At 46.2% G+C, this 24,273-nt stretch overlaps 1 protein-coding gene across 1 annotated transcript in view; it reads left to right on the top strand.

Annotated features, from left to right (window-relative positions):
- The first annotated feature begins 13,462 nt into the window (after window positions 1–13,462).
- BMPR1A (bone morphogenetic protein receptor type 1A) overlaps window positions 13,463–24,273 on the top strand; it is a 180,349-nt gene continuing 169,538 nt past the window's right edge. The window contains exon 1 of the mRNA XM_006263165.4: window positions 13,463–13,552. The gene's annotated coding sequence lies outside the window, so the exon portion shown is untranslated. The remainder of the gene's footprint in view (window positions 13,553–24,273) is intronic.

Here is a 24,273-nt window from a genome sequence, read left to right as displayed (position 1 = left end):
GCTGCCCCTTTTATCCCCTTCCAGGTGGCCCAAGGGGCAAATCAGGGGACATGGAGGGTGAGTCTCTGGGGCCTGATTGGTGAGGAAAGGGAATCCCAAGTCCTCCAATCATCTTTTACCCTTTCAAAACCCCAGGGCTAAGTCACTGCCACCTAGCCCATCACACAGTGAAGACCCTGTCATCACTCCCTGCATGTGCAACTGCATCTGGGCCTGGGCTACCAGTAAACACTGGTGGGAGTGTATAGTCCTCCCCACCTGGGACAATGCATGCCAGACGCAGACCTTCCAGATGTCAAGGGGCACATTCATGCACCTGGTGGCCCAGGTGGCCCTTAACATTGAGCAGCAAGACACTGTGATGCATCCCTGGAGAAGCCTGTGGCCATAGCCATCATGGGACTGGCCACGCCTGCCAGCCTCAGGTATATGGCCCACTCCTTTGGGGTGGGAAAGTCAACCACTGGCCAGGCTGTTCTGGATGTATGTGGGGCCATCCACAACACCTTAGCTGGCCGAATCATCTGGCTGGCTGACCCAAGGGAGGTCGTGGCAGAGTTTGGGGCTCTTGCATTCCCCAACTGTGTTGGGGTGCTTGATGGGACCCACATCCCCATCCTCTGCCCCCCTGGGGGAGGGTAGCAGTACATCAACCACCATGGCAGCAACTCGGTGGTGCTTGAAGCAATCATAGACCATCGAGGCCGCTTCACCCACATTTACACCGGGTGGGCTAGGAGTTCCCACGATGCCCGTGTGCTGTGCCACTCGCCACTTCCAGGACTGATGCAGGCATGGATTTTTGCCCCAGGGATCCAAGACCTAACCATTGGGGATGTCAGCATACCACCAGTGATCGTGGCAAATGTAGCATACCTGCTCCTCCCCTGGGGAGTGTGGGATGCCATCGCCTCCCACCTGCTGGCCCACCCATCTGAGTAGGGCACCACACTTCTCATCACCAGCACCAGGCCACCTGCTCAGGGGCCTCCATCCCTGTCCACGACCAGGACCTCGATAGCACACACAGCATGGTCATGTTGAAAACCCAAGCAATTTTATTCCCCTTCCTCCTCAACACAGAACTATCCAAATAGCACCACTGCATCAATCCCAATAGTGAAAGCAAATATAAATACTGTACATGTGATCCAGAGGAACAGGGACACAGAGAGGAGGGACTCAGGGGTTAGCTGCCCTACGGCCCCAACCTGGCCCTTGGGACCTGGGCCTACCACCACATGTACATGGGCCACGAGGATGTGGCCCAGGGCGCAGCTGCTCTGGGGAGGAGGGCAGGTGCTTCTCCTGCGGGGCAGTCACTGCAGGCTGATCTGGGCCTGGGAGAGGGGGAGGCAAGACGCATGCCCCTTGATGCCCATAGTGGGTCTGTGGGGCCTGCTGGAGGGGCAACTGTGGCACCATCCAGCCAACCTGCTCCCAGCTGGGCCCTACACCTGTTGCCAGGGGCACAGGCTGGCCAGATGCCTGTGGTGGAGCTGGTGGAGCCTGGGGGACAGCAGCAGGAGCAGCTGGGGCAGAAATGGCAGCCATGGGCTGGTCACTGACCCTGCGCTCAAGTGCTATGGCCATATCAATGGAGGCCTGGAGTTCCTGAATCTCCTCCAGGGTCTCCATGACCAGCTGCTGCTCCTTCTCAATCAGGGTGACCAGGAGCTCCAGGGCCACCCTCTCAACTTGCAACTCCCCAATGGCCACAGTATGGTTGTGGAGGAGTTGATGGAGCTCCAACAGAACTTGGGTCTGGAAGTCCTGAGCCTACTGGTGGTGTAACCACTCCTCCCAAACCGCCTCCTCCTGCCAGCCCTCTCACCAGGTGTGCTGCTCCCACCGCAGGTGGCACATCCGGATAGCCCCTGGTGTCTGAGAGACTTGGCGGGCAGCTCCTGGGAGCAGGGCAGTGGCCTCTCCTCTTGCAGATGGGCTCTCTGGAGACAAGTGGATGGCCATCTTTAGATACAGCAATCTGGCATGGGTCAAGAACAGCCTCGTGAGGGTCCCCAAGGATTAGCCTCACTCTTGGGCAGATGGCCATGCAGGCAGACCAAGCCCATGTGTCCATGCCCAGACCCATGTGGGCCCATCCCCTTGACAAGGACCATGGTCATCCTGGGATCTGGTCATCCCCTCCCGCTATGTGCCTGGAGGGATCCTCCTGGGGACAAGCATCATAACCAGATCAGGCTATGGAGATCCTCCCCCCTGCCCTCATCGCCAGGGCCAGCTCCATCCAGCAGGGAGTGTTGGCAAGGTGTGGGGATTGTCTTGGCCCTGCTGGGAAGTAGGCCACAGCATGGTTGATGGGGGCGGGGGGTTCAGGAAAGGAGGAAGGCAGGGAGGGAGGCGTCAAAGACAGGCATGAGGCACACACAGGCCTTGAAGAGCAGTGGGCCGGGGGAGAAGCTCCCAATTCCCCACGGCATGTGTAGGACTTACCTGGTCTTGGTGACAGGTGGCTGGGTTGAGTGGCAGAGCTGGACCCAGCCTCCGGGGGGGGGGGATGAGGGCTGGTGACAAGGTCACCGGGGTGTGCTCTCCAGTAACGTAGGTGACACCCTGGGCTGCCCCTCCCCATTGCTACTGCTGTTCAGTACAGTGGCAGCAGGCACCAGCCTGGTCCTGCCCAAGGTGATGGCATTGGACTGGGTTGGCACCCTGCACCACATGCAGTGGGGAAACAAGCAGCGGTGGGAGCCACCGGCGGACATTGAGGGGATCTGAGGGCGCAAGGTGGGTGTTGGGGAGGAGACCCACACTCCATCCCACAGAGCCCCGCAGCTGCCTTGTGGGGGTGGGGGGAAGGCCCATACTTCCACCCCAGAGCCCCACAGCTGCCTTGGATATGGGGGGGAGGAGGCCCACACTCCTGCCCCACAGCCCCGCAGCTGCCTTGGGAGGGGAGGGAGGCCCACCCTCCTGCCCTAAAGCCCTGCAACTGCCTTGGGTATGGGCAGGGAGGAGGCCCACCCTCCTGCCCTAAAGCCCTGCAGCTGCCTTGGGTATGGGCAGGGAGGAGGCCCACTCTCCTGCCCCAGAGACCTGTAGCTGCCTTGGGGGGGGTCCCCCACACTCCTGCCCCAGAGCCCTACAGCTGCCTTGGGTGCGGCCCACACTTCTGCTGCACAGAGTCCTGCAGTTGCCTGCAAAAGGCAGCTGCAGGACTGTCCCCAGGCTGGTGAGCAGTTCCCACCACTGCTCATCTCCCCACTGCATATGGGGCAGGATGCCGACCTGGCCCAATGCCCACACCTGGCAAGAACTGGCACAGTCCTGCCCAAGGCGGGGCATGTGGCATCGGACTGAATCGGCCCCTTCAGCCACGTGCAGCAGTGGTACGAGCGGCAGAGGGTGGCACTGGCTGACATTGCCGGGTTCTGCCAGCCAACACACAGAGGGTCCCCTGGATGCCTTTTTCAGGCATCTGTGGGACTCTGTGGGGGCCCCACACTCCCGACCCCGCCGCAGAGTCCAGCAGCTGCCTACGAAAGGTAGCCATGGGATCCTTCATGTATTGGCCAGCAGCTCCCAGAAATGTCGGTGGCAGCACCCGCTGCTGCTTGTATCACTGCTGCATGTGGCTGAAGGTGCCGATCTGGCTCAATGCCACATGCCCCACCTCGGGCAGGACCCTGCCAGCTCTTGCCTGCAGAGGGCATCAGGCCAGGTCAGCACCCTGCGCCACATGCAGCAGGGATACAATCATGGCAGGAGCCACTGGGCAGTGCATGGAGGGTCTCACAGCTGCCTTTTGCAGGCAGCTGCTGGACTCTGTGCAGTGGGGGCAAGGGTGTGGGGGGGCCCCCCAGAGTCCTGCAGCTGCCTGCAAAAGGCAGTCACGGGACCCTCCATGAGTTGGCCAGTGGCTCTCAGCAATGTCAGCTGGCAGCTCCTGCTGCAATTGTATCCCTGCTTCATGTGGCACAGGATGCTGACCTGGCCCGATGCCCACCCTGGGCAAGATCTGGTAGGGTCCTGCCCAAGGTGGGGTATGTGGCATTGGGCCGGATCAGCACCTTCAGCCACATGCAGCAGCGATACAAGCAGCGGCAGGTGCTGCCACCGACATTGCTGGGAACCACTGGCCAATACATGAAGGATCCCACAACTGCCCTTTGCAGGCAGCTGTGGGACTCTGGGTGAGCCCCACACTCCTGCCCCTGCTGCACAGTTCAGTAGTTGCCTGCAAAAGGCAGCCACAGGACACCCCATGCGTCAGTGGGCAGCTCCCACCGTGATTGTATCCCTGCTGCATGTGGTGCAGAGTGCTGACCTGGACCGATGCCTACCCTGGGCAAGAGCCAGCAGGGTACTGCCCAAGGTGGGGCATGTGGCATCAGGCTGGATTGGCACCTTCAGCCATGTGCAGCAGTGATACAAGTGGCAGTGGGTGCCGCCAGCTGACATTGCCAGGACCCACCTTGCTCCCTTGGCTCCGACAACGTCAGCCGGTGGCTCCCGCCACCGCTTACATCCCTGCTGCATGTGGCTGAAGTCGACCTGGTCGGATGCCACATGCCCCACCTCAGGCAGGACTGTACTGGGCAAGAATTGGGCAAGTGTGGGCCACTCCCGCCCCCAACACCCACTTTGCTACCTTGGCTCCCACCACCACTTTTATCCCCATTGCACGTGGCGCAGGGTGCCGACCTGGCCTGATGCCATCACCTCAGGCAGGACCAGGCTAGGTCCTGCCACCACTGTGTGAAGTGGGGCATTTGGTATCAGGCTGGGTTGGCACCCTGCACCATGTGTAGGCCCACAGCTGCTGACATTCCTGCAGCTGTGCACAGCAGAGGTTGGGGTGGGAGTGTACTCCCCCAACACCTACCCAAAAGCCCCCCAGCCCCGCACATGTTCCAGATTGGCCCCCAACACCCACCCAAGAACTCCCCTGGCCCTCACACAGTCCCCCACCCTGGGGCCGGGTGGGATCCATGGCTTCTGGCTATTACTTCTCCCCAGTTTGCAAGTGGCTCTTGCAGGCTGAGACTGACAGTCTGCAAAGAGCCCTTTGCAAATAGGGAAACCTAGGTTTCCCTTTTAGGGAGAAAGTTCCCATTCCCACCCTCCCCCATCTTACCTTGATCTCCCATGCCTTCAGCCTCCAGATTCGGCAACTTCTTCACACACCTTCTTATCTCCAACTCACCCACAAAGAAGCTTGGAGTCTTGACCCACTTTTATTCTCGAGCATGTTCAAGGGGCGTGCTTGGATACTGGGGCAAGGGGGAACCATAGAGATCTCTGGCCCAATACCAGAGTGTCTCTCTGGAGGACTCCTTCTGGTTGCCTCCAGGCATGGTATTGGACTGTGCCTTGCCCTGCTGTTTCCCAGAGTGTTTTTTTTTTCACCCCTGAATCCAGGGGTCTAATTTTGCCCCTGCACTGCAAATTTGCAGCGCAGGGAACATTTTCTCGTTCCTGCACATGCCTCTTGCAGCGGCTCAAGGGAGTTTGAGATGCTGCAAGAGGCACTTGCAGGCTCATCTGGACGCTCCCATTGAAGCTGCTCTCTGTTGTCTAAACTCTAGCAAATCAGTGTAGTTCAGCCAGATTTGCCCTGATTCAGTGTTTCCTCACAGCAGTCTCCAACATTTGTAATCTTATGGAATTACAGATGTTCAGTCTTGAAGGAACTTAGTTGTACTATTGCCTGTTACTTCAAGTGAGGACCCTCCTTTTCCAGTGCAGGGGACTTCAGTGGTGCAGAGAGGAGTAAAATTACATATCCTTGTGCAAGCTTCAGTGAATCTGGCCACAAATACTTAACACACAATATTTCCTGCCTGAGGTTTTTCTTTTAAAAAAGCAAACAAAAAACCCACTTTTTTTTCCTCATTGTGGAACATCACAGCTACATGAAAACGATGGTTAACAAAACTTCTGTTTTAAGACCTTACTATTATTAAGGTCTCAGTAACTTAAAACTGAACATTTGCTATCCTGGAAAGTAGTCAAATGAAATACATTTATGAGAGTGTTAAAATACAAAGGAAAATAGCCTTTTGATATTACAGTTAGCCATGCATTTCAGCCTCTCCTTTTTCATCACAGGTTAAGACATTGTAAACGAATTAATGGTGAAAGGTTCAGTAATAGCCTTTAGTAAGGAAATAGGAGCAGTGTATCAGGATATCCTTTTTCCGCACCAGAGTACCCAATACTTTCAATTTTATATACAGCGGAAGTAATTAATTGTAACAGAAAGAAGCACAGCTGTGTTTCCTGATGACCACACATGCAATAGCTCATATTGTTTGAGGTTTTGAGTATGCACGCTGAAAACTAGTCAACTGTCTTGAGACTTTTATTGTTCGCTGAATTTAACTTTAAGTAGTAGCTTTTGAATTAAAAATCAAATCATTAGCATACTGTTCTCTTATGGCCAAATCATGCATCCCTTATTCAGACGAACCTTCTGTTTAGTTCAGTGGGAGATTTACCTGAGTTACTAGAGGCCAAATCCTAGGAGTTGCTAGCACCTTCAGACTCTCAGGAATGCTACAGAAGCTGTAGACAGTCTGTCTGGATTTGCTCCAAACTAAAGACTGCAGGATTTGACTCTTGCTTGCGTTTTTTCTTTTTTTAACTTGAACAAGTTTCACTTCCAAATGTGTGTGGGTACATGTGTCGAATGTGGGGATTTATTTGCCTGCAATATTTTATTATGCATTCCAACATAACTACTGCATTGCTCCCAAAAAACCTATTTGGTTGAAATACAAGCATTGTTACTTCTTTTTAAGAAAAAATGCAGGAGAGTTATCTCTTCATTGCACTCTCTCTAATATTGCCAAAAAGTACATGTTAGAATGCATGACTGCAGTTCTTTTTATGAATGGCAGAGAGGGCAATTTATAAAGAACTTGCTTGCTCTTGGAATTTGCAAAGGATGTACATGTATTATGTACTACAATTCTATATGTATGAAGAGAAAGATGGTCCAGTCACTTAGGGGCATATGTGCCTATACAAATGTAGTAATACATTAGTACATAAGTTTGCATGTACTATGATAACGATCAAATACAATCAGGGGCTTAATTTATTAAAATTCTATGCTTTGTTTTTAAAGAACTATAATCTATATAATTCAAACAAGCATGATAGAAAACTGTCTCTTTTAAGGTTTACACTGTTTTAATCTAGTAAATTTTTGTCTTCTTAAACCTCTCCCCAGTTCTACACAGTTGAGGCCAATGCCACTTCTAGCATGTTTCTTAGGGCAGTGTCACAGAGTCACAGGCAATGACATCAGAGAGGATTCTCTGGCTCCCAGGAAGGTTGTGGGTGCGAGGTTGGGAAAGTAATAAATATTCTGGAGGTAGTGATAGAGGGCGGCGCCCTGTGATGAGAGGTGGACTACAGATCCTTGGTATGGGGAGTTAGCTACAACTGAGGGGAGGTTGACCCTGAGGGCTTTTCAAAGAAATGTTATGATAGTTGGGTGGTAATTTAAAAGTAGGGTAAGGATTTTGGTCATTTTTTGGCAGGTTTGTTTTATAGTCAAAGTATTTGATCACTTTTTCTTTCCATATAATAAATAATCCTTTTGTTTCTTCGGTTATTTGACTGAAGTGCCTGTGCTAAATAGTGATTTCTGGGAGTACCCTGATGTCCCAAGGTTTTGTCACACAAAAATCTTACCTTTTTAACAGCATTGGAAAAACTGTTTTCACTCTTATAGTTGCAATTAAACTATTTTCAAGACTTGCTCAAGGAAACACGTTGCTGACACAGTCACCAAGTGAGGTTCTTGGTATGCAACAAGTTTCATGGGATGTAGGCTTATTGTTGCAGACAATGATTCCATCTTGACTGTACTCACAAATATCACACATGCACATGGGTGGAGTGAATGTACATGTAGAAACATACATTTAGTAAAAAATTACCCATTCTAGGTCAAATATTGCTCTGATTTCACAAGTTGCAAAAATAAAACAACTCTCATGGAATTCAATGGAGTTGCTCTTAAGAAAATGACTGAAAACTGCTGTATTGTAGATACATGCTTGTTATCATTGCAGCATGTAGTATTTTAAGTAGAAGTTGTATAACAGTGGGGCCATGATTATACAGATAACAATTTCTATAAATTTGAACATATTTCTCTTTTTTTTCCCCACCTAACTTACTGGAAAAACAATCATTCTTTCTTAGAAGCCTGACTGCATATTAGGGGTGTGCAAAGCTGGCCCTATTTAATTCGTTGATTCAAATCACTGTCCCTGATTTGATTCGGCTGAATCAGAAGATTCAACGCTGATTTGGAGAATCAGCGATTTGGACACAGACACAGCTTTAAATGTTTTTTCTATATACTTCAAGTTACCAGCACAGCTTATGAATGCTGCAATGCTGGGGTGAATGGAGCATTGCACAGGAGTGTGCAGGGCCCACCACGTGCTTGGTGGCGAACCCAGGAGTGGAACAGAAGTACTTCTGGTCCACTTCCAGGTCCACCGGGGAGTGCACAGGACACCCCCCTCCCCCCCGAACCAGGAGGCACCAGCCACTGAGCCAGGGGGCGGGGTTCCGGTGCTCTGCCCAGCAGACCCAGAAATGGACTGGAAGTGCTTTGGTCCACTTCCAGGTCTACTGCCAAGTGCACTGGGAAGTCCCCCTTGCTTCTGTGGGATGTTCCGTGCACCCCAGCATCGCAGCATTCATGAGTTGCCTGCTACCTAGAAGTATGTAGAAAAAACTTTTAAAGCTGTGTCTATGTCCAAATCTCCGAATTTTTCCAAATCTCTCCGAATTGATTCAGAGAGTCCCAGTTTGATTCGGAGAGATTAAGGAGTCCTCTGATTCGATTCAGGTTCAGAGATTTGGTGATCGAATTGGGCCGAATCTCCACTGCTGAATCAAATCAGGGACTGAAGCTTCGCACAGCCCTACTGTGTGTTACATTAACAAAAGGCAATATGTGAAAGACAGTTGTAGCATAAAATAAACAACTATGGCCAAATGATATACAAATTCTATAAAAATACAAAATGAAATAGAGCTAAGAATTACTTCACTTCTTATACAGATGCAAACCCTCCAAAGTAGGACCATTTCTCCAGGAAAAGGAGTTAATTAACTCACTCAGACCTTCTCCTTTAGAAAGCAGTGGTAGTTCAGAATGCCACAAATATTAAAATCAGTGCTGGTATCCTGGCCTAAGGAATTCTCCTCTTAGTACAACATACTTACAATCATGTGTGTTTCCTTTATACACACTGAGAGCAGAATATACCACTTCTTATGACAACCTCAAATTCTTGACAGAATAACATCTATACCCATTCTAAAAAAACCCCAACACCATCTACGGCATCCATACATACTTCTTGATCAGGATAAGACTTATAATATAAGCTGCACTTATGAAGAGTTAGATGTAAGAAAAAAACCACTTGAAGTATTTGTAAGGAAAGCTGTTTGGGAAGTTATTTTGTGATGGGGAAAGAAATTGATTTATGCTATGCTATAAAGTCCATAAAAACAGGGGCAAATGTAATGCTAAATTATGGATGCTTATGGATGTCCCACAGCATATGAAATTATTTCCCTCAGGGAGACAAAACATCTTCCAGAACATGTGGACACACCTGGGTTCTGCCCCATTGGTATGGCCTTTCATGGGCTGCAGTTTGGTCCGTCTGGGCAGTCAACCAGCTCAATTAATGGGAGGGGAGTGGAAAAGGGCTGGAGCTGAAGTCATGGCCTTGTCTTTCCATCATTCCTTTTTGGAAGTTATTTACTGTCCTGCAGGAAGGAGTGGGGAGTTGTCTCTGCATACTTCCCTGAATGCAGAAACTGCAAGTTTGCCTGGTCTTTAATAGATAAGGCAAGGACAGGAAAAACTCATTTTGTCCTTTTTCCCCTTCACCATGTACACACTAGGAAGACTATGGCTTCTGAAAACGAATATACCAGTGAAGTAATACTCAAACACACCAACTAACTAGACAACGCAAAGTAGTCTTTCCTTTACATCCTCCCTATATGTTGCATCCTAACACTCTACATTTCTATTTCAGGTTTCATTCTACGGTAGACTTGCTGGAATGAAAGATGGCCGATATTCTTAGGGCTCTTTCAGAGACCTCTTGCTCATGAATGCTTTTGTTTTTTTAATTGTTATGCTTCAACCTTGGAAAGATACCTTTGATTTGAAGAAAGTCTCTAATTAATTCCTCTTCTATTGCAATATATAATCTAATCACTGACATTTCTTAATACTGGACAGGTACAGTGAATTTATAATTCAGCAAGTATGCTTTCAAACAAAGATGAGAGGGTACTGGATGGGCCAACTTAATGTTATTTTAAAGACGAAAAATGGTGCTCATGGTTTTTTTTGGAAAAATAGTGCCTGTCAGCCTTCTTTTTTATATGGTACATGAAATATTTATTTTGGGAACAGTAAGAGAGAAACACTTCTCATCTAATTGCAAGCAGTTTCAAAGAGCGTTTGGATTGCGTATTGCACTGCAAATTTTAGGCGTATGAATTCCAGAGCCTAAAATGAAGGAGGGTATACACATATGAAGTCTGATCACAAAGCTGATCTCTCTACATATGCCTCTTTGTTCTTAAAGATATTTTGATATTTCAAATATGCAGGTTCCAAATTATTCTGAGAACTAACAAGAAATTCCTAGATATGAAATCACAGAGAAAGCAGCTGGAAGACTACCTAATACAGGGGTGAGCAAAATGCGGCCCATGGGTCAGACGCGGCCCACCAGGCCATTCTATCCAGCCTGCGGGTCACCTAAAAATTTTAGAAAATTAATATATATCTTCCCCTGGCTCCCTGTCATGCGGCCCTCGATGGCTTGCCAAAACTCAGTAAGCAGCTCTCCGTCTGAAATAATTGCCCGCCCCTGACCTAACATGATTTCGTTGAATAACTGAACTTTTTTAAACTTGGATTTCTTCATCATGACCATCAGCCTTAAACTACTCAATACATTTCACATCATGTCCAACTCTAGGATGACCATGAGGTTTTAGAGCTTGCTTCAATGTCTTCAGAGTATTTCTCTGTTACGAAAGTAATACATTTTGTAAAAAGTTGCCCCAGTTCTTGCAACTGCTATGGTCTTGAATGACTAACTAGGTGATATATTGCTATTTGTAACTGGGCTACCTGCATGATGTTCAATGACGCAGATGTTCATCTGTTAAAAAACCTGGTTTAAAAAGATGGATAGATCACCCCTGGCCACATCTGGCATATATGGACACCCTAGCCTTTAAACAGAAATTGAAAAAACAAAAAAGAAAAATCCACTCGTATGATCTACTCAAGCATAATCCTTCATTATTACTTAGAAAAAACACTGAATTCCCAGCTTTAGCTTGTGTAATGATTGCAGACTAGGCCTTTGATGCAGTACCTGAAGAAACCTTTAAGTGATAGCTGATACTTCTTATTTACTACAGCTGCTCCTTTTGCATCCCAGTTTACTCTGGCCTACAACCAATTCCTCATTTTGTCTATTTTATATGAGTTGTTTTTCAATAAAATCATGGATTAGATAGACTTCCAGCTGCTTTACATACATTGGATTTATGGTATTCTAATTCCATTAATTCCAGTAGTTATGTGAATATGAAATTTAAATCACGTTTTCTGTGTCCTTTGCTGTTCTGAATATTTCCTTAGCATTAGCTGAAAATCACAGGATTCTTACACCCATCCCACACCTATCACTTTAATACCTTTTAATGAAAAGGTTATCATCACTTTTTTTTTTAGCCCCAAACACACCTCCGTCCCGTGCAGGCTTCATATTATTCTACTACAATTATTTTTAGTGTATTACACTATGTTATTAATAGGGGTGCTTCTGAAACCCCTATTAACATCCTGAGAACATATATAACATGAGTGATGCAAACTTCACCCAGAAACCAATGCGTAACATGCTACAACCCTGACCAGAACAACTGCTTCACATGCTTTCAGTACTTATCTCAGCAACTGACTTAGAAAGTACCAGATGTGATTCCAGTTTCTGTGGTGTACAAAGTCACTCATGGAGAGCTGAATGCAGCCACTGTCATGTTTTTCATTAAGGCATCAAACAAATGATCAATACTAACAGCTTTTGGCTATCATTAACTTATATTAAGCTCAATAAGCAAACTACCTTTGAGATGCTTAGTACTGCATTACCTCCAGCTATTTACTTTTTCATAGTTTCTTTTCTACTCTACTGTCATCTCCCTTACTCACCTTTGACTTTTTCCTCCCTTATTTTCCCACTCCCTTCCCTGCTCTACTTGTTTTCCTAATTTCCACCTATTTACAATCGCACTGACATCCTGCCACACATTTAGCTTCTTTAATTCCTTGCTGCTCAGAACAGTAGAGACTCCCTATGCCAGAAGAAGGGCAGTTGCACCCAAAAGCTTGGAAAACTTTCGCATTTTGCAACATTTACATTTTGAAAAGATTTTTTTCCAACTACTCAACTGGTTTAATAAAGGATATCAAGTCTACCCAAAGAACCATGCATAACCTCTATTTAATACTTCAAAAGAGTGTTCAAACTAGCGTCCCTTAAGGCTCGAGCTAACAGTTTTGTCCAGCACTGGCTTCACATCTGTGTCACATTTTTCTTCCACGTTGCCTGTCTGTTATGTTATGAGTAGATGGTAAGAGTGGAGGTAGAGGGTGACTTGTTTGATACTATAAATATGAATGCCTGGGTTCTGTGACTTGTCTGTCTGTTTCACTGTCCTTGCTTTGGGTTTCCCACCATGGCCTGTGATCAGCTTTTCTCTGAAAATCTAAGAAAAATTTCCCGTTTTTTAATTAGCATTCCTGTTGCTACAGTGCCCCCAGACATATTTATGAATTGTGCATTTAACCCAACACGGTTAAAGCCAGGCTGCAAAACGCTTAGGATTGAAGGCGCGTTTTCTATTGTTTTTGATGAGTACGTGAGCATGGACCCACAGCGCTCTGTTATCAGGGGCGCCAACACGTACACAGAGAGCAAGAGCAAAAAAGGGCAAGATGTGACGCGATGGCCTGGCCGGGCCGGCACCCCCATGAAAGTGTCTGGATCAATTCTACCCAGGGCTGGCGCCTGGGGCCGCACCCGACGGCGGAGTTGCGGCGGCTGCGGCCTCCTGCGCCTCCCAGACGCCCCTCCACTTCCCCAGCGAGGAGAGCGCCCCCTGCCCGCCCTCCGTGCGCAGGCCGAGCCATCGGCCGCGTTGGACTGGGACTGAGGCGCGGGCGGGGCCGCCGGGGGGGCACGGAGGAACCTCGGCGGTCTCCGCCGCGCGCTCGGCCACTCTCGGACGGGGGCGCTCAACACCCGGCCCGGCCCGGCCCGCTGCAGTGATTGGGATCCGGCCCCGCCCGCGCCGCCCGGGCGTCGCGAGCCTGCGCCGTGTCCCGGCCGCGCCCCGTCCCGCCCCCCCTCTCCCCGCCTGCTGGAGCCGCGCGAGGCCCGAGGAGCCGGCGGCCCGTGCAGGGAGCGCTCCGCGCCGGGACAATGAGCGCCCCCCGCCGCAGGTGAGTGGGGCCGGGGAGGGTGGGTGCCGTGCTGGGGGGAGCCGCGTGCAGTCCGCCGCCGCCCGGGCCTGCGGGTGGGCTTGGCGCACCCCGACGGGAGCCGCCTCTACGCTGCTTGGGGCGGCCGCGAGCGCGGCCCAGGCGGACGAGGGGGCCTGGGCCGCTGCCGCCGCACTCACACGGCTCGGGAGAAGCCGCTTGTGGGACTGGGCCCCGCGGTGCGGAGCTGGGCTGCCTCGCTTGACGCGGGGGCGCGCCTGGGAAACGCGAGGCCCGCGGGCCTCCGCGCTGCCCTTCGCCGGGAAGGGTTGCGCCGCTGCGCCTGTCTCTGCCTCAGCGTACCCGCCAGCGGCACCGCCGCGCTTTTCATGGCTGCTGAATCGAGCCCCAGGCGCTGCGGGCCGGGCCGGCGAGGGAAGGGGCCGCACCTGTCGCTGGGCGTGGGCACGTTTGAGGAACGAATGGGTGGATAGAGACTGGAGCATGGCCTTCAACCAAATAGCAGCCCTAATTCCAGCTAGCACCCAAGGAGTTTATACAGCTGGGTTATCCTCTGCCCCTTTGCCCACCTTCCCCCACTTTCATGCTCCCCAAAAGTTGATTTGGTGGCAGGGAAAGGGGTGGGGGAAGGGCACCTACCTCTGACAACAGCCCTGGTTACTCACTTGGTGCTGCCCACCCTGGGTCAGTGGCCGGGAGACCCACCACATTGACCCCTGCATGTGCTGCTGCTTGGGAATACTTCCGCAGAGAGATCTCTCTTCTCAGAGGTCGCCCTCAAAATGATCTGGGTCAGGAATGTAGCATACCTGGTCCAAGCTGATATGGGATGTACTATTACATGGCAGTGATTGGTGATACCTATACTATTGGTGATTAATCAAGATAAGGGGCAATGTATCGGCTTCCCCTTCTTCACTTTTTGTGAGGAAGTACAAGCAAGCCTTGGGTTTTTCGTCTGGTGGCTGTGAACGTCAAACCCTACACTTGTATGGAGGCCTGAGTATGGCCTCTTTGCTATTCAGTTGACAGAGGCATGCATGCATTTGGCTAAATGTGATTCCTATGGTTATTGGGTGGAAAAGAGACATGAAATTATAAATCATGACAACATAGTATGCCTACTATACTGTCATTACATATACTATTTTAGATTTAATGCTATTGACCAAAATATGCTTATTAAAGTATTGTGTGGTAACTCTAAATAAAAAAAAAAACAAACCGACTGACAAGTGACAAAAGTATTATAGTGTACCAAATCCTAAACTTCCTGACTTTGATCCTAAAGGATCTTTAGAGCCAGAATTTTCTCTCCTAGTACTAGAACCACAAAAATGCTAAATTCAGCAATACCTGAGGGAAGTGCCTGCTTGTTAGCAGTGTGAAAAACGGGCTGTATTCAATTTGGATTCGCCCCCGAATCGGGGACAGCGATTCAATTTGTTGATTCGGATCAGTACCCCAATTCAATTCGGCCAAATCTGAAGATTCAGTGCTGATTTGCAGAATCAGCGATTCAGTATAGGCATAGCTTTAAATGTTTTTTCTACTTACCTCTGGGTACCCGCTCATGAATGGTGTGAGGCAGGAGCAAATGAAGCATCCTACAGGAGTGCGGGGGGGGGGCCCCCGCTCGCTCAGCGGTGAACCCAGAAGTGGACCATAAGTGCTTCTGGTCCGCGTCCGGTCTGCTGCCGAGCGCGCTGGGGAACCCCCGCGCTCCTTTGGGATGCTCCATCTGCCCCACCATTGCAGCATTCATGAGCCCTCTAGTACCTTGAGGTATGTAGAAAAAAGATTTAAATCTGTGTCTGTCTGAATCGTCAAATCTCCGAATCGTTTTGGAGGGTTCCGATTCAATTCAGAGAGATTAATGGGTCTCCTGATTCACAAATCTCCGCCAAATTGAATCAGCAACTGAAGCTTCGCACAGCCCTTAGTGCTTGTATTTTGTTGTCTAACACTTGGTGTGGTCAGGGAACTGACCCAACTTCTTAAAGAAACTTTCTGATATATTTGGGTCTTGTTAAAGTTTTGATTAGTTTTTCAGCTATTATTTTAATTTTTATATTCAGATTTGTTGTTAGATTTTGTTCTTGGCCGTGGTCAGATTTTAAGAAGAAGTGTCCTAGTAACATGCCCTGAAGGAGGTGAGACAGGAGTTGTTGTCTCAGGTGTTGAGGGCAGATGTTTAACTGTTGATAGGAGGGAGGCCTTTGAGGATGCAGTAGTCCAGAGGCTGCCCTAAAAGTTAGAGCATCTGAGAGGACATGGCTTAAATAGTATTGTTTTTGATTTATATTAAAAAAACAAAACCCCCTTTGCATTATGGTAGGCCTGAGTCTATCCAATCATGCAATTGGTCCAGAAAAGTTGGCTGCACACACACAATCCTTGCTTCTCACATAACTTTTAAGTTCATTTTTATTTAGTTTCTGTGTTGAAAAATAGTTGTGTGTTTATATAGTGAAAAAATATGTTTAATTAAGGAACTGTTTTAAATAAAAAGTGACTTTGGTGTTTAACATTGATAACATTTATGACATTTTTACTGTCATTTGTAACATAATTTAGTGTATTAGAAACCCTTTAAAAAAGAAAAAAAATGGTAAAAATAGGTATTACTAATACTGGCTCATTGTGTATTAGTGAATTTCATTTTAATACCTTCTGTCACTTGGCTTGATATACCTGAAAGCTCCCATGGCTCTAAGGGGCACAAGGCCACACATGTATTGCGGCAAGGGAAGTAATGTAGCTCTGCCCTAAGGAAGGAGCAGAGAACAGATTGCCAGGAGTATGAATACACTGTTTACACTCAGCCTAGCTTTTACAAGAGAAGCCGGCCCTCTTTTCCTCCACCCTCCTGAAAAAAAATCCCCAAACTCCATCCCTACTCATCTTCATGGGTGGTGGCATTGTTCCTGCTCTTTCAAGTGATAGATAAGACTATGAGGCAATCTACCTGAAGTCATCTGGAATATTTACAGATAATCCTTTATAAAATCTGTAAATCTTCCATGCATGAATGTGAAGTGGTAGGTATGGAGAAGTTCACTCCTGTTGCTGATCTCCAAGAGCACTTGCCACTGTCTCCCTGTTCCACAAGGAGCTGGATGAGACAGATTCAAGCTTCAGATTACAGTGCTGTTCTTGATCTACCTATCTGATCTCTACAGCTATGTAATAGAAAGAGCCAAATGTTTCTAAGTCACGTCTCTTGAAATTTGTTTTTGAGAGCAAGTGGCTACAGAAATTTAAAAGGCCAGCGTTTTCTGCAGCTTGTTGAACTAGGTATTAGGGCTGTGTGAAGCTTTGGTCACTGATGCGATTCAGCCTGATTTGGTGGCCAAATCTCCGAATCCAAATTGAATCGGAAGCCTCTGAATCGATTTGGAAAGATTCGATGATTCAGACATAAACACAGGTTTAAATGTTTTTTCTACATCCCTCAAGGTACCAGGCGGCTCGTGAACACTGAGATGCTGGGGTGGATGGAGCATCCAACAGGAATGTGGTGGGGGGGTCCCCAGCGCGTTCAGCAGCGGACCTGGAAGTGGACCAGAAGCACTTCTGGTCTATTTCTGGGTCTGCCAGGGAGCATGCCCCCCACCACCCGGCTTGGTGACTGGTGCCTCCTAGGTCTTGGGGGGTACCTGGTGTTCCCCCTGTGGCCGATCGCCAAGCTGGGAGGGTATGGTGGGGAGTGGTCCCCTGCATGCTCGGTGGCAGACTCGTAAGTGGACTGGAACTACTTCTGGTCCACTTCTGGGTTCACAACCGAGCATGCAGGGGGGGCCCCCCTGGACTCCTGTGGGATGCTCCATCCGCCCCACCATTGCAGGATTCATGAACCGCGCCTGGTACCTTGAGGTATGTAGAAAAAACATTTAAAGCTGTGCGTATGGCCAAATCACAGATTTTCTGAATCGGCATCGAATCTTCACATTCGGATTCGGCCGAATCGAATTGGGGGCATTGATCTGAATCAACTAATCGAATTGCTGTGCCTGATTTGGGCCGAATCCAAATTGAATATGGCCTGTTTTGCGCAAGCCTATTAGGTATACAGTGTTGAGAATTTTTGTTTGTATTGTTTTGCATTTTGAGAAGATTATAAATCTAAATAATTTGATATTTAGTTTAGTGGCAAGATGCACCAACCTGCTTGGGAGTATTGATGGAAAATAAAATCCTGCTGTTGGATATTTATAGTCAGGGAAGTTTTGTTGCCTTATCAAAACTGCCTTATTGGATTTTGTCACAGATGGCTTGCATTGTTATTTTACCTGATGCTGGAATTACTGAATGAAATGTATAGAATTGACAAAAATCTGTTTTAATGCTACAATACGCAGAAGACGTGACTGTTACTGAAAGAACAGTAGTAGTTGAACTCTTGAATATCCAGGGGTCAAAACAAAAATTAATGGGGGAAAAAATAAATGGAGTAACATGTGCTGGCTAGCAAGTGCTGTTGAAAAGCAGAGCCGGCTTGCCCACAGCTCCGCTGCTAGCTAGGCTCCACATGGCAGAATCGCCATGGCTGCAGCCCTGGGAGGCCCCCAGGACCCCAGGTAAGGCAGCTGGGGCCAGCACTGTGCTGGCCTCAGCCTCCCCTACCACTCCTGGGGTAACTTGCTGCTCACCAAAGCACGCATGGCATGGGTGTTCCCTGGGGACAAGAAGCGGCCATGTGGTGCAGGCCATGCTGCTGCTACCCTTCTCCAGGGAACCAAACGTCCACATATGTCTGGACGTGCCCTTACTGTCTCAGCATTTGACATCTAGGTCTTTCAACCAAACTAATGTTGACTGGCTCTGTGAAGCAAGACTTTTTATGATCAGTTGGTTCTGTTTTGTACTTTCTGGGCAGCACTGAAGTTTGGGACTGTTTTATGGTCATCGCATTGATTTGGTCTTCAGATACATTTACTAACCTTAGTGGTATATATGTTGTTAAAAAAAAAAAAAATCACAAAATGGACAAATAAGCAAATGTCTGTATGAATACTATTATGGGGAAACATTTATGCAGTTGGAATTATTGAAAACAAATTTAAGAAATCCTACGAAGGGAAGATTTGTAAAGTTCACTTCAGCAGCCCACAACTGCATCCTGTAGTATTGTTCCCTCTGCTAACTCAGAAAAATGCCTTCTTGTTCATCAGCTTTATATCCCACCATACCCAGAAAGGGTCAAGGTGCTTGCAGTAAAAGATCAACAACCCACAGGATAAGAAATATCTGAACTCCCCAAAAGACACTCCAAAAGACATACCTTCAGCTTCCCCACTTCTACATTCCTACCTTTTACCCATAGATCAAACCCTCTGGCCCATCCCAACCTTGCTTCCTAATCCCCATTCAAATCTAGATACAGAAAAAATCTCTTCCTACCCACTTGCCTCAAGATCCCTCAGCTATTTTTATATTTTTTGGTACATGTTCAAATAATTGTTTTAGGCCAGCAGTCCTTTGAGAGCACTAAAATATTTAAATCTAGCCAAAGCATCAGTGGAAAGCATTGGTATAATGGAATGGTAGTTCCAGTTACTGTTAATATATCTTCCCACAATTCATCACCTTTTTTTAAAATATGAAACCTTGTTGCTTTCTGACGGATAAAATTGAAGTATTCTTTTATCAGGAATAGACAAAAATAATACCACATAATACTTACAGTAAAATTATACTCCTAACAGGTGCTGGTAGTATTCTCTTTATTTGCTGCACATTGTTATGAGAATTTTTGAGAGAGAGTTATGAGAATTTTTTTAATTATCTCACTTTACACCCATCTTATTTGTGGTCTTTAATATGAACAATATATTCTTGTTGAAGATCTCTTTAAAGGCACCCAATTCTGCTTTTGAAGGCCTAGTCCAACACTAATAAGGTCAGTAGATAGACTTTAATTGACTTCAAGCTCTTAACTGTGTAGCTGTTTTCTCCTTGCAGGAAATGAGTATGTTGTCTATCAGGGTTTTCATTTTTTTTGAAGGACTGATTGCCTTACATTTTCTCATGCCTCTTTGCTCCCTTCTACACTCTTGGAGCTTTCATTTTGGGTAGACTTGCAGATCTTTATGATGCTGTCATTAATATTTTCCAAACTCCCTTCCTTGTTGTTTTCACTCAACTGGAAATTTGCCATGTGCAGGTGCTATGTAGATCCAGGTATAGTCTTATTGCTTTGTGCTTGGGGCAAGGACTTCCTAAGGTACAGAACACTTTTCATTGCTCCCTAATGACCCCTTCTGCTGATGGGAAAGAATAGACTGGCTGGAAAAAGAGATATAACAAATCTTTTAACTTAGAAAGAAAGCATCCTCAGAATGGGGAAAAGTCAGAACTTAGAGCAGTGATGAATGATCCTTGTCTGTATACAAAGTTACACTTCACTGATTTCATTAGATTGCTGCAAATTTCATATCCAAATACTGTGTTAAATCTTTTTAAGCCTTGTTAATATCAGATAGGCATGAATAAATTAAATTAAGCCAATCACTTGCATCAATTAATTTCATTAATGTTAGTAATGAAGAGGGGGAGTCTCAAGAATACCCTTAGTTAAAATCTTTAAAAAGAAATTATAATAAAACACAATACAAGTACCTGGAGACACAATCACAGATTAGAATACTAACTAGGAATTAGGGCAGGGAGCTCTGGTGAAACATGGGACTAATCCTTGCATGGTTTATTTTGGGGGTTTTTTTGATGGGGGGTTCTGGTCTTAAAACTGCATAGAAGGATTGCATTTAAAGACTTGCTAATTTGTCTTAAACCAAGAACCCTGAAATAAAACCTTGTACAGACGGGACACATTTTATTTACATCCAAGCCTCTGTTAGAATTGTCTGTTTTTGTTGTGCCCTGGCCCCACATGCTCCCCTACCTCTTTTCAAATTCACTTTTTTTTTTTTTTTTTTTTAAGTGAAAAGATGTTTCTAACTTAGAGAATTATTTTGGCATAATGAACTAAAACAGAAAGGGGGAAAACTAAACTGAAGGAAGTCAAAAACAAATGGAAAAAAATCTGAAAATATCTAGTAAAAAGAAACTAGAAATAATGGAATCTAAATGCTGAAATTTTACATCTGCTTGGCAGCTGTGCATTCCTTGTCCAGGGGGTCTGCTATAGAAATAGCACTGAAACTTTTAGAAAGAGAATTTACAAGATATAAATCTGTAAAAATAAATAAATTAATATTTGCATAAATTATTTTGGGAAAAAATCTTAAAATGGCATCTGAATCTTTAATCATTCCTAATTCACTGATGTGCCCCTTTTTGTATGTTTCAATAAAAATCATATAAATTTGTTACTTAATCCCCTTTGGGTATATTTTAATTTTAGCTGATTTTTTTTAACTTGAAGGATGAGCCTTTATTGTTATAAAAAATATGTGGACTAACTTGCCAGAGATGAAGTAGAATAGCTTAACATTCAAAGCATAGGATTCTTTCAAATAGGTACGAAACAGTGCCCCATCTAGTCCAGTATTCTTTTGCCAGGGGTAGCCAGCATCAGATGCTTCAGAGTAAAGGCATATCCTGCATTATGCACCTATGGACTTGATATCTATCTCCAGGAAACTTTATCCACCTAACCACCAATATTAGAAGCCTGCTGAAGCTCTAATACACACTGTCTTAAACTTAAAGCTGTTTGTGTACGTTCATTATATGAAGTGAATTGCTGCAGTGATGGAAATAAAATGGAACTTTAGATACTTTTTTTTTTTTTTTTTAGGCCTAGGATTGCATTGTTGTTTGTATATATGCTTATAACTATCAAATTCACTTCATTATTGTATCACACCACTTTAAGAGCTTTATTTTTAATTTATGAGAAGTATCTGAAGACCAGCAAATAAAATATTGTAGTATTTGAAATTCAAAAAATGAAGTACTCAGAAAAGGTCTGGTTTCTCTTCAGACTGTAGAAGTCACTCAGAAAAATTCTACATATCCACTTGTTCCTTTCAAGAGACCTCTCATTTCTGATCCCAGTGACTCAAAATTTAGGGCAGATCATCACCAAATATATATTTTTTAAAAGTCATCTTAGTGCATATTTGTTGATTTGTGTTGATTTGAAAACTAGTGATTCAATTACTGTTTAAGAGCCTATGATGTACTTAGCTCTGAAAAAGATATATGACCAAAAATAATCTTTGTTTCAAAGAATTTTGGTTAACATTTTCAGACTTGTGAGGGTACACAGATTAATAATTTAAGTGCTCAGCTGTCGAAGATGCTACGTACCATCAACTAGGAAGACTTTAAATTAGTGCTTGCTGAAAAAGGCTACCATACAGTCAGAGGAGATCCTTATTTTCAAAGTCACAAGACTCCAGAAAGTAAATAAATGCTTAAACCGAAGAGGTTTCCTCAGTCAGTGTCTTCAAAATGAAATATGGCAAATAGTCAGAGGTAATGCTTGTTGAAATTGAACAGACTTGTTCTGTAGTTGTTCACAGTTCAGTACTTTTTACAAAAGGACTCCAAAGGGTTAATGAATTTATAGTGCTTACATTTATTAATTGGTGGGCAGAGTTAAGAATACCTGTTTGCTTTACTATGGTTTAAAAGGATAAAACAGTTTTTAACTGCATTAAATTGAGCAAGTCCTGTAATCAACTTAGATACAGTATTTGTAATTTAAAAGTACTGTATCTTTTGTTTGTACACCATCTTTCCCTTTCAGAGATCTGGCTTCATTCCATTTTCCTTGTAATCATTTATGGTGTACCTGTTCTATTATTTCTATAGCCCTTGTGACTTGCCCAGAGTAGGAGAGAGGTTATGGTTTGATTAGTTTTAGCAACATGACCCCAGCTAGGTGCCTTAGTAGAGACTTGGGTTTACCTCAGGGCATTGTTACATGTTAATTTTAGGTAGCTCCTGGAAATCTTGACTCCTGGATTGTCTACACATTAACACCCTGAACTAGTTTTAAGAACTATTTAGGTGGCTTCAAGTTATACCACCCCAGCCTAGGTTTATCTGTGATCCACTGTTACCCAGCATTTGTTATGCTAACGTGTGTAGTCACTCTAGGCTGAATATTGGTGTGAACACTCCACCTGCCTGCCTGCCCATCCCCCCCCCCCCCCCCCCCCCCCCCCCCCCGCTAGCCTGGATTTGAGGATTGCTGAGGGGTATGGGGAGAGTCCTGGGGAGAGAAACCCATCCTATTGAAAGGATAGGTTTCAATATGGACAAGTGCAAGGTGTTGCACCTGGGGAGGAAGAACCAGCAGCATACCTACATGCTAGGGAACTCCCTTCTCGTCAGCACAGAGGCAGATAATGATCTTAGAATCACTGTTGATCCCAAGATGAACATGGGCTGCCAATGTGGGGACATGGTCAGGAAGAACAACCGCACTTTGTCATGCATCCATAGATGCATCATAAGCAGGTCCAAGGAGGTGATCCTCCCCCTCTGTGCAACATTGGTCAGGCTGCAGTTGGAGTACTATGTCCAGTTCTGGGTGCCACACTTCAGGAAGGATGTAAATAGAGAGGCATCTCTATTAATAGCGTCGAGAGGGTCCAGAGGAGGGCCACTCGCATGATTAGGGGGCAGCCGGGCAGGCCCTATAAGGATAGGCTACGGGACCTGAACCTGTTCAGCCTCCACAAAACGAAGGTGGAGGGGATCTGGTGGTCGTCTGTAAACTTGCCAACAGGGACCAGCAGGCAATGGGAGAGTCCCCATTCCCCCGAGCACTACTGGGGGTAACAAGGAACAACGGCCATAAGGTGACTGAGAGTATATTCAGGCTAGATATCAGGAGGCACTACTTCACAGTCAGGGTGGCTAGGATCGGGAACCAGCTTCCAAGGGAAGGGGTGCTTGCCTCTACCTTGGGGGTCTTCAAAAGGAGGCTAGACAGCCACCTAGCTGGGGTCATTTGACCCCAGCATCCTTTCCTGCCCATGGCAGGGGGTTGGACTGCTTAGATGGGTTTCAATACAGACAAGTGCAAGGTGATCTGCTTAGGTCCCTTCTGACCCTACCAACTATGAAACTGTGAAACTACTCTGTCCTCTCCCAGTTTTTCTGGCTGATGTGGAAGGATGTTTTCACTACTCTTTCACCTCTCAGGCTGTTTTACAGTCATCCTCCTTCTTAAATAACTCCAGTGTTTGTTTTAACAATATTACCAAAGTAGCATGACTGTCATTCTTACAAAGACCTGTCAGATTAATAACAACAATAAGAACAGGCAAGATTCAAGTCAGTCAGTTTTCAGTCTGCTGGAACTGGATAAAACTATGAGCCGCAGCAGGATTAGGAAGAGATTATGATCCATCTCTTTCTAAATTTAGGAAGAAGTTGGTGTATGGTAAACTCTGTTTTTATCTGATATCTGAAGCTACACGTTTTATTATACACAACAAACAAAAGCTTGAGTTCTGCCAAAGTTGATGGAATTCTTCAGGAAAAAGAAATTCTCATTTGTTGTTTGTTTTCAACAGTTTGAGCGGTGAGGGGATACTGTGTTTTATTGAAATAAGGGAAATTAGGAGAGCTGATGAAATAATGCTTTTTACTTGTATTCTGCCTGTATGAAATCTAAGGATCTAGGAGTGAAGTAGCCTTTTGTGGCCTCTATGAAGAAGTTAAAAAATAACAGCTGTATTTAATATATTGAGGCCATGGACAAACTTGCTGCTTGAAGGGTCAGGTGCACCTGAAGA

This window comes from Alligator mississippiensis, chromosome 6, assembly GCF_030867095.1.
Source record: "Alligator mississippiensis isolate rAllMis1 chromosome 6, rAllMis1, whole genome shotgun sequence".
NCBI classification, from domain to species: Eukaryota; Metazoa; Chordata; order Crocodylia; family Alligatoridae; genus Alligator; species Alligator mississippiensis.
Note: the sequence above shows the minus strand (reverse complement) of the source record. Positions and strands in the feature narration are given on the sequence as shown.